The sequence below is a fragment of the Panthera uncia genome, assembly GCF_023721935.1.
Source record: "Panthera uncia isolate 11264 chromosome B3 unlocalized genomic scaffold, Puncia_PCG_1.0 HiC_scaffold_1, whole genome shotgun sequence".
Lineage (NCBI taxonomy): Eukaryota > Metazoa > Chordata > Mammalia > Carnivora > Felidae > Panthera > Panthera uncia.
This window is the reverse complement of record NW_026057582.1, coordinates 120,183,386-120,206,980: the sequence shown is the minus strand read 5'-3', so window position 1 is coordinate 120,206,980 and position 23,595 is coordinate 120,183,386. Positions and strand designations below refer to the sequence as shown.

General features: G+C 33.0%; 1 pseudogene; it reads right to left on the bottom strand.

The window, feature by feature from the left end:
- Positions 1-4,194: 4,194 nt before the first annotated feature.
- LOC125909035 (transcription factor BTF3-like) lies at positions 4,195-4,731 on the bottom strand (annotated as a pseudogene).
- Between the last annotated feature and the right edge of the window lie 18,864 nt (positions 4,732-23,595).

Sequence of the window (23,595 nt, the reverse complement as noted above, 5' to 3'; positions counted from 1 at the left end):
CATTCATCAGTTGATGGACATTTGGGCTCTTTCCATACTTTGGTTACTGTTGATAGTGATGCTATACACATTGGGGTGCATGTGCCCCTTCAAATCAGCACTTTTGTATACTTTGGATAAATACTTTGTAGTGCAATAGCTGGATCATAGGCTAGTTCTATTTTTAATGTTTTGAGGCACTTTCATACTGTTTTCCAGAGTGGCCTCACCAGTTTGCATTCCCATCAACAGTGCAAAAGTTTTCCCCTTTCTCCAACTCCTTGCCATCATCTGTTGTTTCCTGAGTTGTTAATTTTAGACATTCTGACATTCTGACAGGTATGAGATTGTACCTCATTGTGGTTTTGATTTGTATTTCTCTGATGATGAATGATGTTGAGCATCTTTTCATGTGTCTGTTAGCTATCTGGGTGTCTTCTTTGGAAAAGTGTCTATTCTTGTCTTCTGCCCATTTCTTCACTGGATTATTTGGAGGAATTTTGCATGTTGAGTTTGGTGAAGTCTTTGTAGATTTTGGATACTAACCCTTTATCTGATAGGTCATTTGCAAATATCTTCTCCTATTCCATCGATTGGCTTTTAGTTTTGTTGATTGTTTCCTTTGTTGTGCAGAAGCTTTTATCTTTATGAAGTCTCATTTTTGATTTTTGCTGTTGGTTCCATTACCTCTGGAGACATGTCAAGTAAGAAGTTGCTGCAGCTGAGGTCAAGGAGGTTGCTGACTATTTTCTTCTCCAGAATTTTGATAGTTTCCTTTCCCACACTGAGGTCTTTCATCCATTGTGAATGTATTTTTGTGTATGGTGTATGAAAGCCATCCACTTTTATTCTTCTGCAAGTCATTGTCCACTTTTCTCAGCACCATTTGCTGAAGATACTTTTTTCCATTAGATATTCTTTCCTGCTTTGTCAAAGATTAGTTGGTTGTACAGTTGTGGATCCATTTCTGGGTTTTCTATTCTGTTCCATTGATCTATGTGTCTGTTTTTGTGCCAGTACCATACTATCTTGATGATTAAAGCTTTGTAATACAACTTGAAATCTGGAATCGGGATGCCTTCAGTTTTGTTTTTCTTTTTCAATATTGCTTTGACTATTCAGGGTATTTTGTGTTTCCATACAAATTTGAGTATTGTTTGTTCTAGCTGTGAATAATGCTGGTGTTATTTTGATAGGATTGCATTGAATGTATAGATTGCTTTGGGTAGTATAGACATATTAACAATGTTTATTCTTCCAGTCCATGAGCATGGAATGCTTTTCCATTTCTTTGTGTCTTCTTCAATTTCTTTCATAAACTCTCTATAGTTTTCAGCATACAGATCTTTTACCTCCTTGGTTAGGTTTATTCCCAGGTATCTTATGGTTTTAGTTCTATTGTAAATGGGATTGATTCCTTAATTTCTCTTTCTGCTGCTTCATTATTGGTGTATAGAAATGTAACCAATTTCTGTACATTGATTTTATATCCTGTGAACTTGCTGAATTCATATATTAGTTCTAGCAGGGCAGGAACATAACAGAGAAGTCCACTCTCACCACTGTTGTTCAATATATTACTGGAAGTCCTAGACTCAGCAATCAGACAACAAAAAGAAATATAAGGCATACAAATTGGTAAATAAGTCAAACTTTCACTCTTCATAGATGACATGATACTCTTATATTTTAGCTCTACTTTTAAGTATTTTTGTTTAGGGGTTCCCATATGGATTATAATATGTAGCTTAACTTATGTTAGTCTTAGAGTTAATATTGTATAATATTTAAAGCGTGTAATTTAAAGTGTAAAAAACTTTCAGCAAAGTAGTTATACTTAGTATTCCTTTGTCCTTTGTTCTCATCATATTTTATGTCTACATATGCTATCAAATCTATATATTAAAATTTTCCTTTCTGCAATCAGTATTTTAAGTAAATTGAGAATATATTTGTAATTACTTATATGATTGTCATTTCTACTTTTTCTTTTTTTTCTGTTTCCATCTTCTGCTCTTTTTCTTCAGCCTGAAGAACTTCTTTTAGTATTCTTGCAGTGGTAGTGTATTAACAACAAATTTTCTCACCTTCCATTTGTTTGAAAAAATATTTTAATATCATTTTTATTGAATATACAATTATAGTTGGACATTTTTTTCTTCTTTTAGCACCTTAAGCATGGCATTTTATTGCTTTCTGGCCTCCGATGTTTTGAGAATTCATTCATCCTTGAATCATTATTTATGTTTATTTATTGTATCTGTGTTCCTGTGTATCTGTTTAAGGTTTTTCTTTATCTTTGTATTTAAGTGCGGTTTTCTTTGTATTTATCTTGTTTGGTGTTCACCAAACTTTTTGATTGTAGACTGATGTTCCTCATGAAATTTGAGATACGTTCAGCCATTGTTTTTTCCAGTATTTTTCCCCCTTACCAGGCCCTCTTCTCATAGTGGACTACAACTATGTCTATGTTAGAATACTACTTTATTTTTGCACACATTAGTGATGTGTTCATTTTTTAAAATATTTTTTTGAAATTTCCAACTCAGTTATTTCTCTATTGATCTGGCCTCTGGTTCACTATTCTCTGCTTCACTAGAAATAAAAGTCTATTTATTATCCATTATCCATTTTCCAATTTTACTTTAAATATTTTACTTCTGTATTTTTCTTTTTTAGTTCTAGAATATTAATTTTGTTCATTTTTGTAATTTCCGTTTCTCTGCTTATATTCCTATATATTCATCCATTATGAGAATCTTTTCCTTCAAATATTTAAATACATTTTAATGAGTTGTTTAAAGTCCTTATCTGTTAATACCACATCTGAGTCATCTTAGATATTTTTCTATTGACATAAATGTCATTGGAATCTTGGGGAAAGAGAAAAGGAAGCAGAAAAATAATTTAAGATATATGTTGGTTAATAAAATACATGTTTTATCTTTTCTTTCAATATTTGAAAACTATGTTATTATTATCATTAAAACCTAAGATTATAATAATGGTTTGTGGGTGTTGTAACATATATAAATACAATCTGCATCACAATAGTACATAAGATAGAGCAAGGATGATGTAACTATAGTAATGCATGTTTCTCATATTTTACATAAAGCTGTACTACATAAACTCTATGCGGACCCTGATAACCTGAATATGCATACTATACCCATAAACAAATACAAAAAATTGTACAGAACTATAGCTAAAAAGCCAATAGCAGGATTAAAATATAAGGATAAAAATAATTTATTAACTAAAACTAAATCAGAAAATAATAAAGGGAGGAACAAAATATACAAGGATCTATAGAAAACAAATAGCAACATGGTGGCCCTAAAGCAAACTATAGTGATAATTACTTTAACTATACTCTTGTTTGTAATTTCCTTGATTGGTCAAAAACTGAGTAGTGTTTTAAATTTTCTCTGTTGTTTTACTTAAATCCCATGGATTTTCTGCAATTTTTGCTCTATAAAATTTGATGGTATAATATTTATCTTTAATGGGGTCAGGAATTTTGTGTGTGTGTGTGTGTGTGTGTGTGTGTGTGTGTATTATACCTTTTTGTCCATCCTCATTTTATAATTATACTCATTAGATAAACCACAGTAGCCTGAGGACTTCTGGAGAGAAGTTTTAAAATATGAGAATTTTATACCACCTTTGTTACATTATACTCCCATTCAAAATCTTTAATTAGGTGCACCTGGATGACTCAGTCAGTTAAGTGACTGACTCTTAGTTTCAGCTCAGGTCATGAACTCATGGTCCATGGGATGGAATTCCACAGCATGTTCTGTGCTGACAGTGAATAACTTGTTTGGGATTCTCCTTCTCTCTGTGTCCATCCCCTGCTTGCACTCTCTCTGTCTCTCTCAAATAAATAAACTTAAAAATAAGTTATAAAATCTTTAATCAAATGTCACCAAAGTTTACTAGATATATTGCATGCTGTCATTAGCTTTCTATAAACAACTTTGCATTCTCTGCACAAATCAGTGTCAATGAAATTTTAAAAAATAAAACTATATGCTAGGCAAAAAACTTTATTAACCTTGATTCAAGCTTTATTCCTAGGCTTCTTCAGCTTACTTACCTACGAAGAATGAAATGTGTATAAGCAAAAACTGCCACGAGCTGCAGTGTCCAAGGGGTGTGGGCTTAAAAATATTCAAGATCTAGATTTTATCAGATTCATTAATAAAATTTTAAAAATCAATCATAATATAAAATAGCAGCTCCCAGTAATTTCTTCAACTTTTATCTCCTTCAGAAGGTGACTTAATTAAGTTTGTTTCATTCTTAGAAGGTTTATCTAAATTCTCCACAAGATCTAGAACTTCATCATCAACATCTTTTCTGGCAGCAAGTGTTGCTTTTCCATCCATGGATTTTTTTTGAGTAGAGTTTCATCCAGTCTTCTTAAACTAGACAGAATGTGTGGATCAAGTTGGCTTAAGATACCGGGTAGTTTTTCTGTCAGCTGCTTTGTCTCAGCATGGCATGTATTGGTGAAAGTGTTTGCTGTCAGGAATGCCTGAACTTTAGGGTTGTTAAAGTGGATCCTTAGGTTGTGAACATAATGACTTACCTTAACAAAGGTAAGAAGAACTGCAGTTTTTTATCATCTGCTGTAGCTGTTCTACAAACCACCTTCTTCTTTGGGGGAGCAGTTCCCTTCCCACCAATGCACACTTGTGCTTGCAGTTTGGGGAGTTTCTCCTGGTTCATGATAGTTTCTTTCATCTTGGAGTGGAAATGGAACTGAGGAAGGGGCTAGGATTGATGCTCAGTGTGTCTCCGGCAGACTAGCTGAGATTAGGTGCACACCTACAGGGACACAAGATGTCAACTCTTGATTATACCTTTTATCAAGAGTATCTTATTCTTCTGTTTAAATATCCTGTTAGTCTCAGACTTGTCTTTTTTTAATAAAACATTTTTTGTGTTTTTTTATTATGATTTTTAATATGATTTTTAAATAACATTATTCTTATGTAACAGGGGATATTATTTTTATTTGCATTTGCCATTTTATAATTATTTTTAAGTGGTTTGTGATATTTCATTTCACTTTGATTATTTTTATATAACTTACGTTTCCTCCATTCTATTCATTTAAAAAATAGGTTCCTTGGGGCACCTGGGTGGCTCAGTCAGTTAAGCATCTGACTTCAGATCAGGTCATGATCTCAGGGTTTGTGGGCTTAGGCCCCACATTGGTCTTTGTGCTGATAGCTCAGAGCCTAGAGTCTGCTTCAGATTCTGTGTCTAACCTCTCTCCCTGCTCCTCCCTTGCTCACGTTCTGTTTGTCTCTCAGAAATGAATAAACGTTGAAAAATAAAAAAGCCTGTGTGTTTTGATTAGGCTGCTTACATGCCTTTAAATTATGTGGTGAAACAATGTTTGTTTGCTCCTTTTTTATTATTTTATTTTTTAATTTAAATTTAATTTACTTAAAATACAATGCAATATTGGTTTCATATGTAGAATTCAGTGACTCATCACTTATATACAATACCCAGTGCTCATCACAGCAAATGCCCTCCTTAATAACCATCACCCACCTAACCCATTCCCCACCCACAACCTTCCATCAACATTCAGTTTGTTCTCTATTGTTAATCATCACATGTGATTTGTTTCCCTCTGTTCTCTTTTATGTCCCCCTTTCACATATATTCATCTGTTTTGTTTCTTAAATTCCATATACGAGTGAAGTCATATTGTATTTGTCTTTCTCTAATTGACTTATTTTGCTTAGCATTATACATTCTACCTCCATCCACATCATTGCAAATGGCAAGGTTTCGTTCTTTGTGAGGGTTAATATTCCATTGTGTATATATACAACCTCTTTATCCATTCATCAGTCCATGGATATTTGGGCTCTCTCTATAGTTTGGCTATCATTGATAATTCTGCTATAAACATTGTGGTTCATGTATCCCTTTGACTCTGTATTTTTGTATCTTTGGGGTAAATACCTAACTGTGCAATTTCTGGATCATAGGGTAGTTCTAGTTTTAGTTTTTTTTTTGAGAAACCTCCATAATGTTTTTCACAGTAACTGTACTTGTTTGCTTCCCACCAACAGGGCAATAGGACTCCTCTTTCTCTCTATCCTCTCCAACACCAGTTTTTTTTTCCTGTGTTGTTAATTTTAGTCATTCTGAATCATGTGAGGTCGTATCTCATTGTGGTTTTTATTTGTGTTTCCCTGATAATGAGTGACATTGAGCATCTTTTTATGTCTCTGTTAGCCATCTGGATGGCTTCTATGGAAAATATCTATTCATGTCTTCAGTCTGTTTCTTAACTGGGTTGTATGGTTTTGGGGTGTTGAGTTTGATAAGTTCTTTATAGATTTTGAATACTAACCCTTTATCAGGTATGCCATTTGCAAATATTTTCTCCCATTCCATAGGCTACATTTTAGTTTGTTCATTGTTTCCTTCACTGTACAAATTTTTTAGTTGATCAACTTCATAGAGGCTTCCTTGTTTGAAAGAAGGAAATAGCACATGTCTACAAATTCCTTATTTATGTAATAATGAGTATGATAAATGTTTTTGTGGCACACTTAAAACTGGTAGATTCTGTGCTTTTAAATGTTTATAAAACTTGCATTTTAAAAGTGGGTGATGGGGATTGAGGAGAACACCTGTTGGGATGAGCACTGGGTGTTGTATGGAAACCAATTTGACAATAAATTTCATTTAAAAAAAAGTGAATGCACAAAGATGTTTCTAAATTAAATATTTGCATGAGGATGCTACAGAAAGTTTTGAGTACATTTGTACATTTCAAGCGCTAGAGAACAAAGGACATTAAATATAATTTTAAAAACATAATTATCTTTTGTGACTCATAACTAGGCAGAAGTTGAATAAGTAAAAATAACTAAAAAACTAAACCAAGATATTGACATTATCACTATTTATAATTGAATATTGGTGTATGTAATATAATAATTATAAAATCAATAAGTGAAAATAAATACAAGTTAAAAAAACTAAAAAAAAAGATTTCCAATTATCCCAGAAGATATATATTACAATACTATACATTTGATACCATATACATGTTTTTATACATGGCTAAATGACATTCATACCACCATTTGCTCTTTTAAATAGTAAATTATGTAAATAAAGCAGCTTAGAAAGTTTGGGACATAATGCTGCTGCGAACAGATGCTGGGGATGGCAGCAATAATGATAGTTCTTATAGTAACTGGTTGAGGCAATATTTTTATCTATATACATCTTAACTGAAGAACTATTGACCTAATCATTATACCTTGATGCTGTCCACACTCTAGTTTCTCTTTGTTGGCATAAACAGAAAGTTTAATCCCATGGTCACATATTATATTTGTACAAGTTTATTCATTTATTTGTACAACTACATTAAATTACACAAAGTTAAATTATTAAAATATTTTATCTGATTCTGTTTCACAGCACTAGACACCATATGATCAACAATTAATTACATATAAAAGAGAATTTGATTGTCTCCTCTTGCTCTATGGTACCACCTTCATATCACTATTTTATCTCTTTCTCGCTCTCTCTCTATTACCAGTATGATGTTCTAAGTAAAAATTGTTCAAGGAGAACTCTGGAAATAACATCATTCCTAAGCTTTAATATTATTACCACTTTGCTTTTTCTCATAATTGTTTTATCATTCATATCTCTCAGTTATTAATGAAAGATATACAACCCAATATCTTAAAGAAGGACAATGGAGTTCATAAGTTTTTCTAACCATACTGAGTCTATCTTCAGTCTCAGAGGAATACAGGAGTTTGATCTAAAGAATAATCTGGCCTTGTGCTTTCTTTCCATTTCTTAGTTCTATGTTTCTTGGCTTTGCTTAATCCTACAGTATTTTTTTAATTATCTTATTGGAAAAGCAATTTGAAGCTCTAGGTTTAGTTATCTTCTTTGTAAGCATAGTAAAATGTGAACTTTTCTCTTCCCTTGACTATATAGAAGTCCAAGAATAGAGGAATGGACCTAGATTGATTCAGAAAGATATTTACTGACTCTGCGTAGTTTGGTCATAACCCCAGTAGAGGTATGGCACCCCATGATTATCAGCTCTCTAGCAGTATTTCATAGTCTGGAAAAGAATGTTCCCTAACAGAAAAGGAAAGGAAGTGAGTTGTAAACATGATCGGGCAACTATAGTGTATAAGTGCCACCACCAACCATTAGTGTGCCAAGTGCTCAATACAAGTCTTTGTGACCATATACATTACATTAATAATTACTACCAGCTTACATGATCAAACAAATCCACATACCACCAAATATTCATTATAGCCTGATGGACAACAGCAATGAATTTCAACTGAAATGAATTAATTGGTCAATTAATCTAGATGTCCCTGTTTTGCCTTGGGGGAAGAACTTAGTTTTCTAGTGGGCTTAGAAGATGTATAATGACAGTGGTAGAGAGTTCCTTCTTTGTGTACTATAATGACTTAGAAATTCATTTTATCAATGAATCAAGGAATTGTTATTCTTTTGTGGTTAGGCTTTAGGTTTCTAATTTGTATATACAATTCCCTTAGAGCTCCAGGCTAATGGGTGGTTTGATTGAGGGAACACCTTGGGATAGAAAACATCATTAGGCACCACTACCAATGATGGTGCCTAAATTATGACTCCATCTTTAGAGAGAAAGTGGTTCTTTCTGCCTTGGCCTCAGGGTGCAGAAATGGGTAATAAAGGATAGTATTTAAACATCACTTTATTTCTGGGGCAATAACCTACTAAGTGGACTGTTCTAAGGGCTAGTGTTGTATACCTTCCATTAAAGAAAGGATCATGTATAGGGAGATATTGATAAATATTTCTAATCTCACTTTTGGGGAAGAATATGTCTATTGAAAGTTTTCTATCTCCATGACTATTTGGTTCTCAGGCTTCTTACATTTTGTAGAAAGAAAAGGCTTCTCCAGAAATTTGTATGCTATTGTCTGAATTTAGAAAGGCAACTTGGAATGACACTTATTTATTCATGTCAGCACCCTCATGAATAGTTAACATACCCTTAAAAACATTATATATTTTGATAAAGACTCTAAGGCCCCAGTCCATGAATACCCAAAAAGCTATATTAATGAACTGCTTGGCATTATTTCAAAATAATTACCAGTTTTCCACTGGAAAGGCTATTCAGTTAGACATAGGATATTAGAATATGGTAGAACTTCCTCAATTGAATGAGACGAGTGAAGAAAATAATGTGTATGAGACACATAAATTATTCTGTCCTTTGATTATTTTGCTTTTAATTATGTGAACCCCGATATCTCCCCATTTTCCACTTCAGTGATACTCTTCAGGCAGTTGTAGAATTGTGTGTGTAAAATTAAATTACCATTTCATATTCTAACACTTAAAATGAAAGAATTTGAGAAGGAAACCACATATCTGATATAGATATAGGTTATTAGTGGGGTGCTTGGGTGGCTCAGTCCGTTGGGCATTCGACTTCAGCCTAGGTCATGATCTTTCCATTCCTGGGTTCAAGCCCCACGTCAGGCTCTGTGCTGACAGCTCAGAGCCTGGAGCCTGTTTCAGATTCTGTGTCTCCCTCTCTCTACCCCTCCCCCACTCAATGTTCTGTCTTTCTCTCTCAAAGAGAAATAAATATTTTAAAAATTTTTTTAAATAAATAGGCTATTAGCCTGTAATACAAATGGAAGGGTTTCATACATATAAATGAAAACAGTACCAATTAAAGAAAAATATTGGGGCCTCATCCATTTCTCTAATTGTAGTTAGAGTATAGGTTTTAAAATTTTAGTGGCAGGCATATAAATGCAATATTAGCAAGTTTCAACTTGAAGGAGTTACTTGTGTCCTGGGTTGGCCACATGGGAAATGGCATTAATTGCATGTTTTATTTATACAATTAAAAGTGGTATTGCTGATTTTTTTTTTGTCTCTGGTTCCTCTCCTGAAAATTCTGTAAAAGACATCAATATCTGTTGTCAGACCATGGGAAACTCACTTCACCATGTTCCACACTCTTCTGGGAAGGACTAACCTTCCTCTACTCTGGTTTGGAGAAAAATTACATTCATTATTAACAAAATTAAAGATATAAATTAAAAAAAATATTTGGGAACCTGGGTGACTTGGTTAAGTGGCTCTTAATTTCAGCTCAGGTCACGGTCTCGTGTTTCATGAGTTTGAGCCCTATGTTGGGCTTCCGGCTGACATTATGGATCCTGCTTGGAATTCTCTCTCTCCCTCTGTCTCTGCCACTCCCTTGCTTATGCTCCCTCTCTCAAAATAAGCAAATAAAACTTTTTAAAAAAATTAGAAATATATCCTCTAAATAAAACTTCAGGAAAAATTCAAATCATTATTTTTAGAGCTGTTTGTAATTTCACCCAGTTGTCATTTTTTTATTTAAATTACTGTCAACATTTTTATCATCTTAGGTAATCTATAAGCTTCCTTTATATTCTTTTTTCATTCTAAGTGCTTCCCACATTTTGTGATCATATGTTCTTAATAAATGCAACTTCAGTACTTTGGATGATTTATTATTGAATAATTGAAGGAATGGGCAATTGCATACACATAATTATATATACATAATTATTTATAATATAATAATATTCAGTAATATATATATTATACATACAAACAAATAAAAAGCTGTATAGAAATTCATAAATGTGCAATTGCTATATTTATATATATATGTATATATATATATATATATTCCATTCTTTAGTGTTTTAGTGAGTATGCATAAAAGTGTAAGTTCAAAAGATAGAATAAAAAAACTTACCTGGAGTGAGTATTAGAGATGCAAGTGATATATAGAGTAAAAGGGCATCAACAGCTTCATATTGGCTATCAACACTATTCTAAACTCCATGGAAGCAATCAGAGAAAGAGTTGTATTCTTCCTGTGTCTGGTACAATACCAGACATAGAAGAGATGCTACAGCAATGTTTTTCTGTTCAATTAATCACCAAAAATACATAAATGATTGAATAAATGGGCAAAATAATTTTTTGCTTACCTTCTGTCTGAAGTTTCTCATAGTTATTATCTTTATGAAAGAAAGAGTTGTATCAGGAGAGAGACCATAGCTAAAATCATGATGAGACTTAATTTTTAATCCAAAAATGGATCTTTTTTTAACCAATTATAAGTGAAGAAAGTTTAAAACATAATACTATGTGTGCTTAAACTGATGCAATTATTTTATTTTTGCTCTTGTTTAATTATTATTAATTTGATTATTGTTTGATTTATATTCTATATTGAATAAGCAAATAGATGCAGAGGTAAATGTGATAATACTAACTATCCTATTATTACCATTTGTTGAGGTCCTGTACCAGCCACATACTTTATCCCCATGTCATCTTTCTAATATGCATCTATCATCTACTATTTATCTATCATCTATCTACACACACACACACACACACACAGGGTTTAAATTAATCTAATTAAGGAAAAACTCCAGTATTTAGAGATCAAAAAAGTTGATCTGGAACATACTTTGACCTAGTGGCAGATAAGCTTACCTCCAACATTTGAGAAGAATTCCCATTAGAATAATATGACTTTACTCCCTCATAAACTCTACCTACTTTTCCTTTTCCCTTTTAATTTCTACTTCTGGGTAAGATGTATTAAACACTTAGTGTATCTATAAGCTCCAGAAACTCAGAGAACAACTTTCAACATTAAAAAAAAAAAAGAAACAAAACTAAAACCATAATACAGATTTTTTTATGTTACTAAATAACCAGGAACAAGCTGAAGAAAGTTAGGGAATATACCACTTAACAAATCATACAGGAAAGAAAAGAACTGGGGTGAAAGTGATATAAGAATAATATCATCATCATCATCATCATCATTATCATCAATGACACACTTTATGGTAACAAGTCTATTCTAGTACTTGTGGTTGTGATTTGTGTAATTCTGCCATATAACCTTTAGCATGAACCTAAATGTCTCCTTCATTACAAATATAAGAAAAACAAGATAATTACTAAGTAACATACGTATTAGTCTAATTTTGTCTACTGGATTCAAATCTGTGTTCTCAGATATCACTAAGTGTACCAACATGGAATATGTTTTAAATCTATTCACCCTAAATAATTTGTGGATACTGTAGTATGAGACAGAATTTTTTTTGAAAGTGGAGAAAAAAGCATGGGCAAAAGGGTAAGACTCTCTGTAATCATGAAAATAAAATGTATTAATAGATACAAATGCATACTTTTAAGGAAATGGATACTAGAATGCATTATCTAGATTCAAAGTCCCATTTACCATCCCTTCCTTGTTGTCTCTGTGGTGAGAGGTGAGATTTGTTAACAATTACCAAAATTAAATGAGGTCTGTTGGTGAAAGATTTATTTTAGAACAGTATCTGGTGCATTATGTGTTCAATAAATATTACTTGTGACTCTTTGTGGAAACATACATTTAAAAATAATTATTTATGTTATGTATTTCAAATGCTGGCTCCTGAAAAATATCATCAAAAGTACAATGCTGTCTTTTGATAGCAAGAGAAAGTCCACCTTGGCAGAGTCCCAACAGTATATCAAAAAAGAATAGACATTTTGAAGTTTCACTGAAAGTGGGTCTTTCATTTGGGGTGCAGGGATGGAGGGGCTTGAAGAGAAAAGAAAAAAATATAGAATTCCCCTTGAGTGGTAGGTCTTCAGATCTCACATTAAGGACTAATTTTTCTTTCTCTAGAATTAAGTTATATAAGGCTCTCTTCTCCTTAAAAGAGAAATTAATTGTCCAAAATAGAACTTTGGTGATGTCAGAGACTATAATGAAGGCAGACTTCTTAAAAACTTTTTATTTATTTATTTATTTATTTATTGAAAAGGAGAGGGAAAGAGAAGGCAAGTGGGAGAAAGGCAGAGAGAGAGAGAGAGAGAGAGAGGGAATCCCAGGCAGGCTCCTTGCTGTCAGCGCAGAGCCTAATGCAGGACTTGATCTCACAACTGTGAAATCATGACCTAAGTCAAAATCCAGTGTCAGACATTTAACCAACAGAGCCACCCAAGCACCCTTGAAGGCAGACTTTAATTTACCAAGGTAACAAGCTCCAGTGCAGAGTACAGGACATATGTGCTCACTTAAGCAGCACATATGCTAGAGTAGAGGACATAGCCCGGAAGACTTTTGTTTCACTAATCCAGTATAAGTCTTTCAGTTACCCAATGATCTGTTTAAAGCCAAAATATTTCTATGGATTGTAAAGCTGTAATGTTTCAGTATTATTTGTCAAGAATAGTTTAGTGCCAGACAATAAATTTTATCTTATCAATACCATTTGTAGATCTAAAACAAAAGAAATTGCAGTGGATCTTATAAGATCTGAGAAATTTAGATACCTCTATATAAATACTATCTGCTCTCAAGTTCTCATGCAAGTTCTAGTTCTGTGAAAGTTTAGTTACAAAAACTGACTTCCGCCAGAGATCATCCAGTACTTTTAGGTAGACACAAGAAACTTATTTTCCAGGTATAGGATAGGCATTTTTAAATTTCTGTCTATCATGTTGCTGTGTTTGCCTTGCCATATATTTGTTAAGTCTAAGTTACTGATTTATTTTCAGGAATTGGAAAAAAGAGAAATTAGGTGTCTCACAAAGGAAAATGTGTACAAACCCAACAGTCAATTTATTGCATGCATTAACCACTTCATACAAAAATCATAAATCATTAGACTTATACTAAAAAGTAACTAAAATGCAAAATAAATAAAATATAAATAACAAATGTTTTATAAGTAACATAGTTAAATGTAACCTGAAAATAAATAAGAAAAGAATGAAAGAATGCAGATTAAAACATGTCAATTTATAATACTGTTCTGTGGGTCTTGAGTGGAAACTGTCTACATTTCATACAATCATCTACTCAATTTCAAGGTCTTAGGTAAAAGTAATTTTCCTCCAAAGACCATCTACTTCCTAAGATTTCTCAGCTTGAAGCCTCCAGCAATGATTTAAGATGGTGTATCCCTCTTTGAATGAGAGACATTGATCTAAGTAACAGCCTGATGAAATTTTACTTCTGAACTAGTTTTAACCATGCCTAATTGGTCCTTTCGGAGTTTGAAGGCTTTTTCTCCTAAGTTTTAAACCAGATCTTTAAAATTTAATGGTTGTTTATGAGAATATTGAGGAAGGGCTATTTGTACCTCATGGTTTTATAGGAGGTCCTAATCTAAAATCAAGCCAGCAGTTTTCACTATTTTAGTTACTGTGGCTATTGCCACTGAGTCAAAACAGATACTTTAGTAAGCTGGTCTCTGAGGATTCTAATAAAGTTGTCATAACACCAAGAGCTTTGTCCACATTGCTCGTTTACAAATTTGTAGAAAGTTTTATAATTACAACTAGATGGTTGACTAAGTTACCTGCGATATATGGCCAAGATTACTTAGAATAGTGCAGAGTCTAGAAGCAGAGGTAGTATTCCTAGACTCATAGGTTGTCCTGTTATTAACTCAAAAGGAAAACTTCAATGAAGTCCAGAAGTTACATTTATTGCCATTTAAGCAAATCTTAGACAATGGGAGTTTGAGAGTCTCTGAGAATTTTGTGAATATGAGCTTAAGACTTCTGTTTATTCTACCTTTCATGAAGATTTGAGTGGTATGGACAATAAGGTTACTATATGACTGGTAGAGCTGTACAGAACTCTCTAGTAATAGTCTCAGTAAAATGGTTGTGCTTGTGCCCACTATTATAGGGATATTTGGGGAACACAAAATCCAATGTAATATATTGCTACTAGCAAATCTAGAAGTCTCCAACAAGGTTTTAATCCACCCCCCAAAGAATCAGACAATTACAGCATATAATCAAAATGCATTGCAGAAGGTGTTTATGAAATATGGAAGTGTTCAAAGAGCCCGGAGTATTTAGCTCTTGCCCATGTCTCACCTCTACAGTTTTATAAATAATGACACATGAGACATACACCACACACACTTTTAGTAATTTTAGTACATTTTATCCACCAATGTTGACCGAGCACAATAGCCAACTTGTCCTTGCTATGGGGAATACGTTTATATTAAATTTTTTCAATTTTCCATTTGAGGTCCTCTGGCACTACTAAGCGCCCATCCTGAGAGCGTCAGAAATTATTCGCATGTAATTTACCTCTGGTAACTCTTTACTGACACTTGAACCAATGTATGGTATTCTGTAATAACCCGTTTGAGCCTCTCAACGGGTCAATGAGCCTCTCATTATTAAAATATTTAATAATGAGGAATGTGTCTTAGTACCTGGTGGGGCATTTTTTTTTAGCTTTCATGGTATCCCTTTTTATGAATTTTTCCTTTTTATTATAGCCAATTCTTCAGAAACTTTCAGAGGATTAAAAGGTTATTTTGCTGACCATTCTTTTTTAAAATTTATTTATTTAAATTAAAGTTAGTTAACATACAGTGCAGTATTGGTTTCAGTAGAACCCAGTGATTCATCACTTACATAAACACCCAGTGATCAACCCAAGTGCCTTCATTAATTCCCATCACCCATTTAGCCCATCTCCTCACTCAGCTCCCCTCTAACAACTCCCAATTTGTTCTCAAGAGTCTATTATGGTTTCCCTCCCTCCCTGTTTTTATTTTTCCTTTGTTTCCCCTATGTTCATCTGTTGTGTTTTTTAAATTCTATATGAGTGAAATCATGATATTTGACTTTCTTTTTCTGAATTATTTTACTTTGTATAATACACTTTAGTTCCATTCACATTGCTGCCAATGTCAAGATTTCTTTTTTTTATCGCTGAGTAGTATTCCACTGTGTGTGTGTGTGTGTGTGTGTGTGTGTATACCATTCATTTTATCCATTCATCAGTTGATAGACATTTGGGATCTTTCCATAATTTGGCTATTGTAGATTTGCTGACTATTCTTCATTGAATCTTCTCCTGAGAGAAAAACAGTGTTTATTTACAAAGCATTCCAAAACCATGGACTACAGTCAAAGTATACTTAACATAATTGTGTATAATCACATTCTTATCTCTAACTGACCAGATTTGTGGAGTGCAATGACTTCTGCCATCTGGGAATATTTTCCTGAGTACAAATATACTGATTTTCCTGGATTTACAAACAAGTATAGACTATTTTGATCCAAAGGGAAACTAACAAAAAAAGTACAACACAAATCTACCACTATAGCATGTACAGCCTCAAGGAGTCACTGAAAATAAAATGGTATTTTGGTGTGATGTAGGGAAACAGGAAATGACTATTTTTGCACATGGCTATGAGGTCTGGAACAATGTATCCACTTAATGGGTTTTTGAAATTGGAGAGTAAAAGTATTATAAGAACTGGTACAAGTTTTAGGCTTTTGTTTTTAGTCCCTTTTAGTTCCAGGTTATAGATGATGTTTTGCAAGTTTGGGTAGCAGTTTATATAGATAAATCTAAACCTTACTGTGTTTATTCCAGATAACCCTACTTATATTATTAGAAATTTTTGTGCACAAAAATATTGAGTATTTCCTTGAGATCTTCTTTTTTCATTATTTATTTTTTTATTATTTTGATATTTTTATTTACTTTTGAGACAGAAAGCATGAGCTGGGGAAGGGGCAGAGAGAGAAGGAGACAGGAACTGAAGTAGGCTCTGTGCTGAAGGCTGAGAGTCTGATGCGGGGCTCGAACTCATGAACTGTGAGATCATGACCTGAGCCGAAGTCGTATGCTCAGTCAACTGAGCCACCCAGTCACCCCAGTTCCTGAAGATCTTAATTTTGGGATTGATTTAGATGCAAAAGTAGTAGTAAATCAATTGCCAATTATCTATGGACTTTTTATGAAGAAGGGAGTCTTCAAAGTCTTGAAGCTTATACAATCCAGAGTGTTTAATTTGCAATTCCATTTTCACAGTAAGCACCTACCTATCAAGTAAGTAGTTATGGTATTACAGTATAATAAAATAATGCAATTTAAAATCTGAGGCTAATTTCTGATAGTCTGGGACATGGGGAACAGCTGAGGATTATTGGATAAATCTACCACCTAAATTATTTGTAATTTCTGAGGAAGAAGAGTAACAATGGGTTTTTAAAATTAACATTGTGGCACCCATATCAACTGGAAAAATTGTAAATTTATCCTCTAATATTTAAAGAAAGTTTTCTTTTGACTTTAATAATAAAGTTTCTTTTGACTTTTAAAATAAAATGGATAATTAAGTTCTTGATTTAAGCACCTAGATTTTCTATTTCATTTTTTTCTTTTAGATTTTCAACTAATGCAGGACAAATTATTTTTCCAGTGTACTTAGTGTTTACAACTATCTGGAATGGGAGGGTGTAGTTTGATCTCTATGTGATTTTGTTTGTATTATAAAACTCAATATGTTTAGTGAGGTGTAGGAGATCTGATAATGTCACAAGTTTTCATTCTAGTTTTTATTTGCATATTAAATCCTCTATTTATTTCCTAAGTTTATTTATACGTCTTTCCATGACTTTGGACACTAATCCTCTAGTATAAAGTATATTTAATATTTTTATCTTATTGGTTACTTGTACTAGAATGGAAGCATGCTGAGAATACAGATTTTGGACTGTTACTTTTCCTGCATGAATCCCAATTTCCTGACTCTGCAAAAGAAATAAAAATTAACTCAACTTTGAAAATCAGGAGCTAAATTAGTTCAACTTATTGATCAGGTAAGGGAGAAACTGCAAGAAAAATTTCAACTTCTTGCTTCTTGAAGAAAGAAGCAATATTATATAGAATCCTGAGAAAGTGTGGAATTTGGTTAAATTTATAATAAGCAGTATTTTGGTTAGGTAAGATAAGGATGGAGCTGATTGGATTGGTTTTATTTCATCAAAGGCAATTGGAGATAATTGAAACAATTATATAGTAGGCCAGTTAAAGTAGTATTTGCTGATTGTGGTGGGATTTTTCTAAAACAAGTTTTGACCTTTTTTGTAGCTTCCTGAGTTCTGGGAAATCCTGTTTTTCGGGTGATAGCAGAATTTGCTGATAATTTTGTACGTATGTATAATGTATAATGTCTTTTAGTCAAGGGTAGCATTTTCATCTCACTATCAAAACCTGGTAAAATGTAAAAAACACAGAACAATGTTCATAGTTATCTCGATGATCTATTTGTCTTTGTAGATTATTGGAAAATCTCCTAACTTAAAAATTTTAAAACATAAAGAAAATTTGAAGAGGAATTTTTCCCAATTATTTAAAAATCATTAATAAAGTGGGGGGAATTAAAATACAACTAGGGAAAAAAATCACAAAATGAAATGGAAGAGAACTATTTGATGATTACCAGAGAGGAGGTGGGTGTGGGGTGGATTAAATAGGTGATGGTTATTAAGGAGTGCATTTGTTGTGATGAGCACCAGGTGTTGTATGTAAGTGTTGAGTCTTTAAATTATATATCTGAACTTAATATTATATGTTAACTAACCAGAATTTAAATAAAAACTTTAAAAAATAGAAAATATAGATTATTTTATATCTGTTAAAGACAAAGACATCTTTCCAAACAAGAATATTCCAGACCTAAATACTCTAGGGAATTTTTATAAGTATTTAAGAAAAACTATATTATTTTTTTTAATTTTTAAAAATATTTTTATTTATTTTTGAGGGGGAGAAAGAGAGAGAGAGAGAGCCAGCAGGGGAGGGGAAAAGCGAGAGGAAGACACAGAATTCGAAGCAGGCTCTAGGCTTTGAACTGTCAACACAGAGCCTGAGGTGGAGCTGGAACTCATGAACTGTGAGATCATGACCTGAGCCAAAGTCTGATGCTTAGCCAACTGAGCCACTCAGGCTCCCCAAGAAAAACTATATTATTAACTATCATTTTCTCAGACTAGCTTAATTCTAGTAACCAAACCAGAAAATGACACTGTTAAAATTAAATTTATAGAATATGGCTACTATGAATACAGAAGCAAACATCTTAAATGCAATAATATTACACATTAATTAAATAAAATATTTTTTAAATGCATCAGAGCCATTTTGGGTTTACTTAAGTAATGAAATATTTCTTTAATGTTAAAAAAATTATTCAAGACTTCTGGTTTCAACTCTAACATGTGAAGAGCTGTAAGCCACCACTTCTGTCCTTGCAACCAGTTAAAGGTGAACAAACTGAAAAACCAATACTTCCCTTGGATCCATCAGAGATCTGAGGCTGCAGGGAAAACCAACACCCCAAAATTTGGAGATACAGTCACCCACTGACATATAGGTGAGATATTCTTTGTCAAAATGGAAGCCACAAATTGATAAGAAAACTTAAATGGCAATTTACATAAGTAGGTGGACTGAGTGTGGACTAGAATTAAAAGGAAAGACTTTTGGGAATTTCCACACTTCTGGGGACTTTACCTACAAGAACCCCACAAATTTACAATGGTAAAGATTTGATAAAGACCCCTTAATGACTCTGGGATGGAGAGAAGAGTAATTATTGTGACATATACCCAGAGAATTTTCCACAACAAAAGTCTAATATCCAGGAGAAAGACTTGGGAAAACTCTTATCCCAGTTGAGGGAAGGGTATTCCTCTCACTCCATCTTATTCTAGCCATCCTATCTTACCAATAAGAAAATGCATACACACACAAATACACATGTCAACAGAGGTTAGTGCTTTGAAGAAATGGATGGGGAACACTAGAGTCAGGGAAAACAGTAGAAGACAAGAAGAAAAACAGATATGATATTGGAGAAATACTCATGAAGGCCACAACCAAAACATACAGGTGCACAAAAACAGACTTATTCAAAAAGTTTTGGATTACTAAATTCCCCCACAGTTCACCATCCCACAAACAGTTTTCAGCATAACAGTGGATTACAGTTGAAAAAACTGAAAAATAACTCTCTCAGAAAAAGCAGAGGAGCCCAGAGTGAAAGAGAGAGAGGGAGAGAAAGAACACACTAAAGGAATTTGACATTATTGATACCTCTACCAACAGCAATCATTAAACAGAAAAACTCCTAGTCAGATTACAATAAATATCACACTAAAGGGCTATTTATCTCAATCCCTGATACGAGATACAACTCAACAAGAAGCAACAACAACAAAAATACAACTCATTCCATGTGATGAGGGGATAAAACAGTCTGCAGAGACAAAGCAATTAGTGGAACCAGACTCAGGGCACATATGTTGGATTTATCAAATAGGGAACCTAAAATAACTATGATTAATATGTTAAGGGCTCTTACGGAAAAAGAAGACAAAATAGAAGAACAGATAAGCAGAGAGATGAAAACTATAAGAACCAAAAGTAAATACTTGAGATCAAAACAACTGTAATCTAGGAGTGGCTCAGTTGGTTAAGTGCCCAACTTCGGCTTAGGTCATGATCTTTCTGTTCATGAGTTCGAGTCAGCTCGGAGACTGGAGCCTGGAGTCTGCTTCTGATTCTGTGTCTCCCTCTCTCTCTGACCCTCCCCAGCTCATGCTCTGTATCTCTGTGCCTCTCAAAAATAAATAAAAGAATAAAAATATTCAAAACCACTGTAACCTAAATAAAGAATGCTTTAACAGGGCCATCACTAGACTCAACACTGTAGAAGAAAAAATCAGTGGGCTTGAATAATAATTAATAGAAATTTAACAAAATGAAATGCAAAGAGAAGAAAATAATGGAAAGCCAGATCATAACATCCAAGAGCTGTTGAACAAAAGTGTAACAGACATAACTAGAATGCTAGAATGAGATGAGCAGAAAATTTTTTGAATTAATAATGGTTAAGGGTGTTCCAAAATGAATGACCAATAGATCATTCAGACTACAGATGCAGGGAGCTCATAAAATACAAAGAAAAAAAAATGAAAACAACAACAACAACAATAAAGCCTGGGAATATAATATTCAACTGTAGGAACACAAAGTCAAAGGAAAATCATGAATAGAGCTAGGAAAAATCCACAATGCTTATCTGTACATAGATACTATACAGAGTTACTATACAGAGTTACTATAAATTATAGTGGACTTCCCATCAGAAATCATGAAAGTAAGAAGAGAAGTGAAATGTTTGAAGTGTTGCAGGAAAAATAATCTCTCTAGAACTCTATATTAGCGAAATTATCTTTCAAAAGTAAAGGAGAAATAAATACTCTCAGATATGCCAAAAATGAGGGAATTCTTGCCAAAAGACCTGCCCTACAAGAAATTAAATAAAAATAAGTTCTTCAGGCAAAATAAAAATTCTACAGGTTAGAAATGTGAGTCTTCATAAAGAAAAGACCATCAGAGAAGGAATAAAGGAGATAAAATGAAATTATTATTTCATCATTCTTAATTAAATGTTTCCAAGGTAATAATATTAATATATTGGGTGATTATGTCATATGGATAATAAAGTAAATTACAACAATATCATAAGAGATGAGATGGATAAGTTGAGAATCATCTGATATAAGGCACCTGCACTTCATATGAAGTGGTATGGTGTAATTTGAAAGTGAGTTTGGATTAGTTGAAAATGTACATTGTGAATTCTAGGAACACCAGTGGAAAAAATCAAAAAGAAAAAAAATAATTGATATGCTAAGAGAGAAGATAAAATATAACCTTATAAAAGGGTCAACTAAAAGCAGAGAAGGCAGTAAAAAAAATAAATGACTAAAAAAGTAAACATAAAAAATAATCCAACTATAACAATAATTATTTTAGAGCAGGATTTATTCCTGGGTTGGTTCAATATTCACAAATTGGGGCATCTGGGTGGCTCAGTCAGTTAAGTGTCTGACTTTGGCTTAAGTCATGATTCTACAGTTCATGAGTTCAAGCCCTGCTTTGGGCTCTTTGCTGTCAGTACAAAGCCTGCTTTAGATCCTCTGTCCCCCTCTCTGATGCTCCCTCACTAGTGTTTTCCCTTTCCATCTCTCTCTCTCTCGAAAATAAATATTTAAAAATATTCACAAGTCAATCAACTTGATACACTACATTACTAAAAAAAAAGATAAGAACAATATGTTACTCTCAATAGATGCAGAAAAAGAATTTGAAAAAAACACAGCATCCAATTCTTGATAAAAACCCTCAACACAGTAGAGATAGATGGAACATACCTCAACATCATAAAGGCCATATACTAAAGACTCATGGCTAATATTATTTTCAATGGGGAAAGACTGAGAGCCTTTCCCCTATGATCAAGAACTAAACAGGGATGTCCACTCGCATCATTACTTGTTAATATAGTACTGGAAGTCTTAGTCTCAGCAATCAGACAACAAAAAGAAATAAAAGGCATCCAAATTGGCAAAGAAGAAGTCAAAGTATCACTAACTATGAATATCTTGAATTAAAAGGCAGATAGGGTGCCTAAATGGTTCAGTTGGTTGAGCGTCCGACTTGATTTTGGCTCAGGTCATGATCCCACAGTCATGGAGTTGAGCCACATGTTGGGCTCCATGTTGGGTGTGGACCCACACTACTTAAGATTCTCTCTCTCTCTCTCTCTCTCTCTCTCTGTGTGCTCCTTTCCCCTGCTTGCATGCTCTCTCTCAAGTATATATATATATATATATATACACATATACATGTATGCATATACATGTATGTATATGTGTATATATATGTGTATATATATATATATATAATTTAAAAATAAAGACAAAGGTTGTCAGAATGGATTAAGAAAAACAAGACTCAACTAACTGTTGCTTACAAGAAACCTATTTTTTTTTTCCTTTGAGATAAGGTTATTACCTTGGTTTTAGTTTTTATTTGTTTTTTTGAAGATTGTTTCTTGCTTTGTTTTCTTTTTTTTAATATGAAATTTACTGTCAAATTCGTTTCCATAGCACACCCAGTGCTCATCCCAACAGGTTTAGTTTTTATTTAAATTCCAGTTAAATAACATACACTGTAATATTAGTTTCAGATGTACAATATAGAAATTCAATACCTATTCAACAAGAAACCTACTTTAAAATTAAAAATTTAGATAGGATGAATGTAAAGGGATTCAGAAAGATATACCATGATAACACTGATCAAAAGCTAACTTGAGAAACTATATTGATTTCAGACAAAGAAAACCTCAGAACAAGGAAGATGATCAGGCATGAAGGATGGTATTACATAATGATAAAAGACCAATCATTAAAGAAGACATAGCAATCATAAAACTGTATGCCTCAAAACATCATGTCAAGATACATGAGGTAAAAATTGAAAGAACTAAAAGGAAAAGCAGGCAATTCATTATTAAATTTGGAGACTTCAACGTCTGCCTGGCAATAATTGATTAAATAAGCAAAAAAAGCATTTGGGATATAGGCGATATAAGTATCACTATCAATTATTTGTCAACCAACAGATTACTCCATCTATCAATGAGAATACACATTCTTCTAAAGCTCATATAAAACATTCACCAAAAAATATCATGTTATATGCAATAAAACAGACTTTAACAAATTTAAAATATTAAAAATACAAAGTAAGTTCTTCGGCAATAATGGATTAAAATTAAAAATCAATAAAGAAATGTATAGCTGGAAAATTCCTACATATTT